At 40.0% G+C, this 10,819-nt stretch overlaps 1 pseudogene; it reads left to right on the forward strand.

The window, feature by feature from the left end:
* The first annotated feature begins 1,218 nt into the window (after positions 1 to 1,218).
* On the forward strand, positions 1,219 to 2,399 carry LOC100672233 (tetratricopeptide repeat protein 12-like; annotated as a pseudogene).
* Positions 2,400 to 10,819: the final 8,420 nt, after the last annotated feature.

Consider the following 10,819-nt stretch of genomic DNA (forward strand, 5'->3'; position numbering starts at 1 on the left):
CTGAGACTGCAGGGACCCCAGAAGACATGGCCCTTGGACTCTCTGCTAGCCCAGAACTAACCATTCCTGAAGCCAACTCTTCAGACAAAGATTAGACTGGACTATAAGACATAAAATGATATTTGCAAAGAGTGTGCTTCTTAGCGGAAGTGGATAAAACATGAGACTAAATGGGCAGCTCCTGTCCAGAGGTGAGATGAGAAGGCAGCAAGGAGAGGAGCTGGTTGAATGGACATGGGAAATAGAGAGTGGGAAGGAGGCGTGTGCTATCACATTATAGAGAGAGCAACTACGGTCACATAAGAATGTATACATAAATTTTTGTATGAGAAACTGACTTGCACTGTAAACTTTCACTTAAAGCACAATAAAAAAGAAAAAAGGTGTACTAGAGTCACCATTTTATGTTCTAATAAGCTGAAACATCAGAAAGACTATTTAAACTGATTGGTCCCTTTCATTTACACCACTGTTATCTGGAATTAAGAGCCCTGACGGTGCAAGGGTTAAGAGCTTAGCAGCTAGCCGAGAGGTTGGTGGTTCAAACCCACCCAGCAGCTCTGTGGGAGAAAGACTTGGTAGGAAAAAGACTGGTCATCTGTTCCTATAAATATAATGATTACAGTCTAGAAAAACCTTGTGGGGACAGTTTTACTCTGTCACATGGGGTCACTATGAGTCAAAATCGACTAGATGGTACCTACCAAAAATATCACGTGGGATATGTTCAAATGATCCCTATTTTTTATGTATGGCCATATCAAACCCCTATTCCTGTTATACTTTTGTCAACATAAGGAAATTACATCTTCCAGTCCTCACTTTACCTGCTTGAGCAGTAGTACTTTTAATAACTAAGAACTGGTTAAACCTTTATAAAGTCTTATAATAATTTTTATTAAAATGTTGATTCAGACTTTGTAAAAATGGTGTAGTAGGGGTGTCTGACCTCCTCTGAATTCAGAAGAGAGATAGAGACTCATTATCAGTGTGAACAGCCCAAGGCTGATTCCTATGAGGCGGAGGTCAGACATACCCCCTCTCTCCAATCTTTTTACCAATTCTGACGCCAGCTGTCCCTCCCATGGCACTCTTTACTTCTCTGCTGGGTTCAGTAATTTGTTGCAGTGGCCCCACACAACTCACAGACCATACTCACAGTTATGGGGTTTATTAGGGAAGTAACAGGTTGCAATTCAGGATCAAGAACGACTCAGAAGCCGCCATTTCCTGCCCAACCTCAGGCGCGTCAGGGATTCTGGTCCACAATGGCTGAAGATTAAGAGAAAGACTTGCAGAAATTTCTCTAAAAAGTGGATGAAATCACCAACTTAATTCAGGGGATGAATTCTGATGACCCAGTTGTGCGACAGAAAGCTGTCCAGGAGACAGAAAAAAGACTACTGCTTACAGAGAAAGACCAAGAGGAGGACGAATACAGGACCACCTTGAACAAGACCATGATCAGTCCTCCACAAGCTTCTATGAAGAATGCAGATGAAATAAACTCAGAGGCCTTCTCGGTATCTTTAGAGAAGGATGCAAATGAACGAGCCAGATGCACTAAAGGAAAAGGAGAATGAAGCATTCGCCAGAGGTGATTATGAACTAGCTGTCCTGTGCTCAGTGAGGGCTTGAAGAAGCTGAAGGGCGTGAAAGTGCTGTATACGAACGGAGCCCAGGCCTATATAAAACTTGGGGACTACCAACGGCACTAGTGGACTGTGACTGGGCTCTAAAGTATGGTGAAAAATGCACAAAAGCATACTTCTACATGGGAAAAGCTAACCTGGCCCTCAGGAACTACAGTGCACCCAGAGAACGTTATCAGAAGATCTTAGAAATAGACCCCAGGCTGCAGATACAGGTAAAAGATTGTCTAAATCAAGTAGATCTTCAGGAGAAAGCAGAACTTCAAGAGAAGGAAGCCCATGAATTGCTGAATTAGAGAAAGAACACAGCCGTGATGACCAAGAATCTCCTGAAGACACTTTCCAAACCTGATCAGATCCCCTTGTTCTACGCAGGGGGGATTGAGATCCTTACAGAAATGATGACGGAGTGCACAGAACGAACCTTATTCGGAACACACATTGGATCCAGTATCATCAGTGACAATGAGGTCATAAGAAGGTGCTTTTCCACAGCAGAAAACGATGCAGTTGAAGAAACAGTCTGCGTGCCTGTTCTCTGGCTCTGGCAAGCAGTGTGCAGTGGAAACGAGGAAAACCAGCACCTGCTGGTGACATGCCCTGACATGCATGGGTGAGCTGCTCCCCTCCCTCTTGGACTCCAGAGTCATGACCATCCAGCAGCAGAACCTGGTCCTGCTGATGCAGATCGCCCAGACTGAGAACTTATGGAGCCTGATCTTCAGCCACCCTGACCTGACCCATTAAGGCCCTGCTGGCGGGATCTTGCTTGGGTTATCTCAGACCACCACCTAACAAGTTAAGACTTTCCTATTGCCCTTCTCACACCTCTGATGTGTGAGGTGCCATCACAGTTTATTGAAGGTCAATAAAAGAAAGAGCCTTGGAAAGGAACACTTCTTCACAGGCCAAACTCCTGTCTGAACTTAGTACATGAACAGTTTCACTTCCTCTGAGCAGCTGGCTTGTTTCCATCTCATGGAGACTGTGGACACTATGCATGGCAGTACTTCCATAGCCAGATTTGGAGCCCTCACTCAAAATATGTCATTTGCTTCTGCCCTTTTAGCCTCAGTCCTGGGAGTACCCTGTTCCTGTCTTTATTTTTCCTCTTTCATTCCTGTTTGAGGTAACACTATCTTGTTTTACATGTCCTTAAACCCCTTCTGGAACAAGGTGGAGTATCAATAAGTAAATCATGTCTGGAAAAAAAAAGAGCTACTCAGGTTACAGTTTTGCCATTGGGACCGCTTCTTCTCAGCTGTGCCTGCAGGCAGGCCTCTCTCTGGCCCTCAGTCCCTCTGCATGGCCTCTGCCCTGCCCAGGCAAATGTTACAATGCACTTTAGCTCTACCAATAAGTGCCTGGGGACACCTCACTCCACCAGGAAGCCTCCTGCTCGAGGACGCTCAGCTCTCTCACTCTATGAATCGGTACACCTGATGTTACCCTTGCTCTGTGGCCCAGGAAGCCCGCTGCACCATCCCATGCCAGTCTCCTGGTTCTGCTGCTGTGCTTCTCCACTGCCGCTTCTTGCCGCCTTGTGCCATCTCAGGTGTTACAGCTCTTTCTGTCTGTCTTCTGGGTTCAGGAGGTTCTTGGCACAGGGATTTTGGGTCGAAAAGACGCACTCCACTCCTAGCATTTCTTTCTTGGTGGTAATAAGGTCCCCCCTTTCTGCTTCTGGAGTGGTTCATTTTAAGTCTAGCAGGATGGCAAAACTGACCAATCCCCTAGTTAGGGTTCCATCCACTTTATTTGCATGGTCCCACTCCCATAAGGTGCCACGCACCTTATTCGCATTATTAACAAGCTGTCCAATCCCTTTGATGGGCCACAAGCACCTCAGTTGCACAGTCCCACCCAATCATCTGGTGGAAGTTACAAGACCACGGCGGGAAAGGCCATATAAAAGCCATCCATTGCACTGCAGACAGGAAGCATAGTTCACTTTCAAATGGGCAAACAAAACCCAAAAATTCCTTCAATATAAATAGATATGAGTAAACAATTTAAAATTATTTTTATATGTATTTAAATTTATAACATCATAAAGTATTTACTCAAAAATCTAATAAATTTGCTTTGGAAATTTGAAAATGCAATAAGTCAATTACTACATGAAGTATTAATCTATCCATTATTACTCTAGTGCTAGCCAAAAGGAGGTTTTCGTTTTGCATAATATCTATAATATAGAGCAAGGTAGAGCAGAAGAATTGTCTTAATGCAAATTTTAATTTATTCCTAAAAATTAAATATCAATTGTAATTGTTTTACCTAAATTCTCAAAGTTCTAAGTTTGAAATTACTACTGTTATTTAATATTCAGAGGAGGGAATACTTGATACACAAATCAACAGCATATTGCTTTAAATATTTTATAGAAAGTATTTTGTATGTTTTTAATAAGATGCTTGGAATTATAATAATTTTCTGATAGTTAATTGAAAATATTTGTACTTAGATATACCTTTGCCTACTAAAAATCTCGAGAGAACTTGACATCTACACTAACAATAAAAACTACAAATATCATATACATAATACACATCTTTGCAGATGATTCTTGGATGAAATTGACTTCTGAATACATAGAAACAATGGCATGACAGGTTTTCTTAACTAGATCTGTTTTAGTTTTGAATAATAGAGACCTTTTCATGCTATCCTGAAAAATATAAAGGTTTATTATAAGCATGTAAGTATATCACAAAACCCTCAGAATGGGGTACCATGAAACATTAGAAAAATAAATTAATAAACTAAAATTCTACTTCACTCTCTGGGGCAATAGGGCCTCTTGGGTCAACTTTTCTCTGTGTGGCATCTTCATATTTTTCCTTCTCTCTGCAGACCAATTTTTGCTGTAGTATTTTGATGGCCAAACATTCCCTCCTAGCCTTGACTTTAAATCACTTCTCATTATAAATGCCTGACAGAGACTGACAAGCAGTCATAATTCCAACTTTCTAAAAGAGAAAAACTAATTGGCTGCACAACACAAGTATCAACCCCTTTTCCAATCAGCAATAAACAGAGAGTAGGAAGGAAGAGACAGGAAGACACTGACTTCAGGGGACAAAGGTGGCTTCATCAGAGATATTATTAGGAGAACATATAAATATATTCTAATAATATGCTAATATCACATGGTGCTGCTTGGGTGTTTCAGAAATGGGGCTTAAATGTCAAAAATCATAAATAAATGGGACATAAATAGCTGCCTGTCACCCCCATAGTGTCATATTTCTACACCTCTAACAATTACTACATAAGCCTATAAATTTATTAGAAGACCCACTCCTTCATTTCACATAGTGAAATTTAGCAACTATACTCAAGCCCCAAGAATATAGTTTATTCCCTCCACATTTATTTAAAAAATTTAGAGTTCTTATTTTTAATCACCAAACTTCTTGAAAGAGGCCTGTTAATTTTTAGTTGGCTTATCACTATAGATTCATGAAAGGTTAAATGTAAGTTTGATAGATCTGGCAGGGTTTCCTTCCCAAACACTGTATTTGCTGACGTGTAAGACATGCTTCAATTTTACAAAGGAAAAATTGCGGGGAGAGGGGAATTACTTGTCATTATATATGTATTATAAGTGATTTTAAAGAGATTTTTACAAAACATTATTTTATTTACATAAATACAACACACAGGATATTAGAATTCAGTCTAAAATTTTGAGTTTTACACATACGGTAATAGTTGACTAAGCTCTAAATAAGTATAAAAACAGATAGTTAAAAAGAAATATGTTAGTAAGGTTGAATATTGGTATATGGAAGATGACAAAACATAAATTCCCTAGCAAATAGAGGTTTTACAACATCTGTGCCATAGAATTTCAATAATTATTCATAATCAAAAGGAAAGCCCAACCGGTACAACACACATAAACCAATGGAACAGAGCTGAGAACCCAGGCATAAATCCACCTATCTATGAGAAGCTGATATTTGACAAAGGGTTAAAGTTTGTTAAATGGGGAAAAGATAGTATCTTTAACAAATACTTCTGGAGTAACTGGATGTCCATCTGTAAAAAGATCCAACAGGATCCATACCTCACACCATACACAAAAACTAACTCAAAATGGATCTAAGACCTAAATATAAAATCTAAAACAATAAAGATCACAGAAGAAAAAATGGAGACAATGCTAGGGGCCCTAATACATGAGATAAATAGAATACAAACCATAACAAACTCCAGGAAAAAAAAAACTAGATAAATGGGAGCTCCTAAAAATTAAACACAATGTTCATCAAAAGACTTCACCAAAAAAGTAAAAAGAGAACCTACAGACTGGGAAAAAAAAATTGGTTATGACATACCCAACAAGGGTCTAATCTCTAAAATCTACAAAATATTTCAACATCTCAACAACAAAAAGACAATCTAATTAAAAAATGGGCAAAGTATATGAACAGACACTTCACCAAAGAAGACCTTCAGGTGGCTAATAGACACGTGAGGAAATGCTCAAAATCATCAGCCTTTAGAGAAATGCAAATCAAAACTACAGTAAGATACCATCTCACTCCAACAATACAGGTGCTAATTTAAAAAAAAAAGAAAACAAAATAATATGTGTTGAAGAGGTTGCGGAGAGATTGGAACTCTTATGGACTGCTGAGAGGAATATAAAATAGTACATCCACTATGGAAAACAATAAGACATCTCCCTATAAAGCTAGAAATAGAAATACCACATGATCCAGCAATTCCACTCCCAGGAATATATCTTACAGAAGTAAGAGTTGTCACATGAATAGACATATGCACATCCATGTTCATTGCAGCATTGTTCACAAGAGCAAAAAGATGGAAACAAGCTAAGTGCCCGTCAACAGATGAATGGATAAACAAATTATGATACATACGCACAATGGAATACTACGTAATAATAAAGAGCGATAATGAATCTGCAAATCATCTCACAACATGGATGAATCTGTAGGGCATTATGCTGAGTGAAATAAGTCAGTCACACAAGGACAAATATTGTATATAAAACTCAAGAAAAGGTTTACACACAAAAAAACATGCTTTGATGGCTATGAGGTTAAGAAGTGTTGGGCAGGGGAAATCACTAACAAGATGGTTGATAAGTGTCAACTTAGGTGAAGGAAAGACAACACACAATATAGGGAAGTTAGCACAATTTGATCAAGGCAAAGTCACAGAAGTTTCCCAGACACATCCAAACACCTTGAGGGACTGAATTGCTGAAGCTGAGGGCTTCAGACCATAGTCTCAGGTGACATCTAGGTCAATTGGCATAATAGACACATGAGGAAATGCTCATTTCATAAAGAAAATGTTCTACATCCTACTTTGCTGAGCAGTGTCTGGGGCCTTAAAAGCTCACGAGCAGCCATCTAAGTTACATCTATTGGTCCTATTCCATCTGGAGCAAAGGTGAATGAAGAAAACATGCCTTTCTCTTAAAACGGTGCTTGCATGATACCTATCTTGGTGTCTGTTTCTCAGAGGACCCAGACTATCATAGTCATCATCACCTTGCCCCATACGAATGTAAATATTTTTTTGGTGTAGTTCTAAAAGAAAACTTATTGCATAAGGTGAATTTGCTGCCTGCCAATGTGCCTACTAAGGGTCTTGTCTGTTTTGGGTTTTTTTACTAATTTATTTTATTTTTGTTGTTATTGTTGAAAATATACACAGCAGAACATACACCAGTTCAGCAATTTCTACAGGTACCATTTAGTCACACTGATTCCATTCTTCAAGCTGTGCGACCATTCTCACTCTCCTTTTCCAAATTGTTCCTCCCCCATTAACATAAACTCACTGCCTCCTAAGCTTCCTATCTAATCTTTCGAGTTGCTGTTGTCAGTTTGATCCCACATAGACAGTTCTTTAAAAAAGTGCAATGCTCAAGGCAGACATTCTTTGCTAATTAATCTAAACTTAGATCCACCAGCCGCTCCTTGAAAACCGTACGGGGGCAGTTGTACTCTGTCCTGGGGTCCGCTACGAGTTGGAACTGACTTGACAGCACCCAACAACAACATTGTTTGGTTTAAAGACTTCAGGGGTTATTTTTGGTTTAAGGTGTCAGGGTTAAAGATTATTTCAGGGCAGTAGCTTTAGGGGTTCTTCCACCCTCAATGGCTCCAGAAAATTTGAATTCCATGAGAATTTGAAATTCTGTTTCTTATCCCTCCCGCCCCCTTTTTAATGAGGATTCTTCTATAGGTTCTTTGATCAAAATGTTTACTAATGGCAGCGGGGCACCACCCAGTTCTTCTGGTCTCATTGCAAAGGAGGCAGTTGTTTGTGGAGGCAATTAGCCATGCATTCCTTTTCCTTCTCCTATTCCTGACTCTCCTTTCTCTGTTGCTCCAGGTGAATAGAAACCAATTTTCGTGCCTTGGGCAGCCACTTGCAAGCTTTTAAGACCCCAGGCACTACGCAACAGCAAATGTGAATCTTGTTAAGAGGCACTAAAAGGCTGAAAGCAGCCAGAGTCCATGCCATTCCAGTTACTACGAAGAGACCAGGCAGTTCCTGCTGTGAGCCCACTCTTCTGAGTTCTTCCTAGCCTTCAGTAACTATCTTTGCAGCTGACTGGTTACAAAGCTAGGTCTTAAGCCTTCTCGTTGATTCTGCGCACTCCTGATAATCTTCCAGTAAACTCATTTTTATTGAGATTATCCTAAGTCTGTTTCTGGTGCTTGAAACCAAAGACACCTAATTAACAGACTTTAGTACACGCAGACTAACGAATATCTTAGTAAAAATGATCACAAAGCATATAAGAACATGATGCACTTGAAGATTCCTATGTTGTGATGTTCATTCATGTAGCAAATAGTTCACTGATTATTAGAATATAGCAAGCAAAAGGGGAAACATTGAATGAGCTTTAAGGGAAACTGATATTTTGGTGCATATTGTAATAGTAAAATACACCACAAAACATCTAAGAATTAATAAAAGATTTTAATCTTTCATCCTCCTAACCAAGAAAATCATTAGCTCCAATGGATTAAAAACCCTTTGTCACTGCTAATATCCAGAGGATTCTCTTCATCACTGGCATTTGCTGGGCTAGAAACTGAGTCATCGCTATCTTCAAAGGATAAACCATCCTCACCCTGCCGTCCACAGCTGCACACCTTAGATGACGCATGTCTTGTTCATGCCAGCCCAGACATCTCAGAAAAAAAAAAAAAAAGAGCAGACAGAAATTCCAGTCCAGATCATCCCACATCCACACCACCCGATAGCGCCTCTAGTGGTCTTCTTTCTGCATGTGAAGACTGAGCCCAGCTTCCCTGACTGTGCCGTCCACTTGCCATGAGATGGGTCCTGCAATCAGCTGGCCACGCTAGACCTAGCAACAACGAGAGCCGGAATAAAAGTAGGAAGAGGCACAAGACCACCTCTCTCCAGACTCTCTGTCCATAACACGGGTACTTTGGATTCAGAATAATTTTGGAATGTAGTACCTCAGAGAAAAACGCATCTTATGAGTCAGCAAATATGCCAGTAGAAAGAAATAGGAAGTCCCCAACAAAAGCATGTAAACAAACAAACAAAAAAATACAGATGAGATATTTAGAAATATGAGTTTAATTCATCTGGATATTTTGTTGTATGTTTAGAGTCTCATTCAACTCTATAATAAGCCCCATCAATTCACCATTGAATCCATAGCCTGGCACATCACCAGGGCCCAAGTCAGTGAATATCGCTGAGTGCCTGAGGCGTAAGACGACGTGACTTGCCCAAGATCACGTAGTTCGAGACAAGCTGGGACTCCTAACTCCACATCCTGTGCACTTCTACCGTATCATATAGTTTCATGGGATCCAGGAGCAGGGACGCAACACAAGCGTACAACCGTCCATGGAAGGGGATGTGGATTCACTTAAAGGGGCTACATTTAAAAATAAATCCTTTTTTTTTTTTCCATTGTGTTTTTTTAAATCCCAGATCAAAACATTTGCTACGACAAAATTTTTTTCTGATTTATTTACTTACATAAAATAATTTACAAAGAAATAAACAATAAATTATATTTATTCATAAAATTGACATATCACCATAACTGAAAGAAATGAAGTGGCGTTGTGAAAGAAAATCCAGAATGAGTTATCTCATTAGGGCTTCTGATATATCAAAAGCATGTGAAAAGCAATTGTGTTCTTTGGACTTTTTGTATATTAGCTCCCACTGAATGTAGTAATCGTTACATAAACAAACCAAAAGGAAGAATCAATATAGGTACATTATCCACATATACTGCTCACTGAGGGACAGTAGATCAAACTTTAGTCATCACTTGTGCTAAGAAGGAAACCCTGGTGGTGTAGTGGTTAAGTGCTACAGCTGCTAACCGAAAGGTCAACAGTTTGAATCCACCAGGTGCTCCTTGGAAGCTCTATGGGGCAGTTCTACTCTGTCCTATAGGGGCGCTATGAGTCGGAATCGACTTGATGACAAGGAGTTTTTTTTTGTACTAAGAATGTCTCTCTCCCTCAGATTACTACAGCAGCCTCCTAACTGGTCTCCGCTTCACACTTGCTCTCTTGTAGTCTCTTCTTAATAGATCTTCCAAAGGAATGCTTTGAATACCTAAATCCGATCACATCCCTCCTTATCCCTAACAACTATGTATTTCGTGCACATCAAAAGCCAAAGCTTTCTGAAGGCCTCTAAGGCCCTGTATGACCCACAAGCCTTCTCCCCACTTTCTCTCTCTGACTTTATCTCCCAACTCTCTCCTTTTCACTCACTCACCTCCAACCAAACTGTCCTTCCTGCTGTCCCCTCAACATACCAGGCCTGTCCCTGATTTGGGGGCTTTGCACTGGCTGTTCTCTCAGATATCCACACGGCTAACCCCTTCACCTTCCTCAAATCTTTGTTCAAATGTCTTCTTTCAATGGGTACATTACTTAAAATCGAAAGTTTCTCCTACCCTTGGCACACTTGGTGATCTCTACCTGCTTTATTTATTTTTCCTATAGTACTTAACACCTTCTTAAATGCTATAAAGTTTACCTATTGATGTCCCTGATGGGGGGTGCAAATGATTAATGAGCTCAAAAGAATGGTACCTGAGAAGAAAGACCTAGTGATCTATTTCTGAAAAATCAGTCATCGAAACCGCTATGGAGCAC

The sequence above is a fragment of the Loxodonta africana genome, chromosome 20 (assembly GCF_030014295.1).
Source record: "Loxodonta africana isolate mLoxAfr1 chromosome 20, mLoxAfr1.hap2, whole genome shotgun sequence".
Taxonomy (NCBI): Eukaryota; Metazoa; Chordata; class Mammalia; order Proboscidea; family Elephantidae; genus Loxodonta; species Loxodonta africana.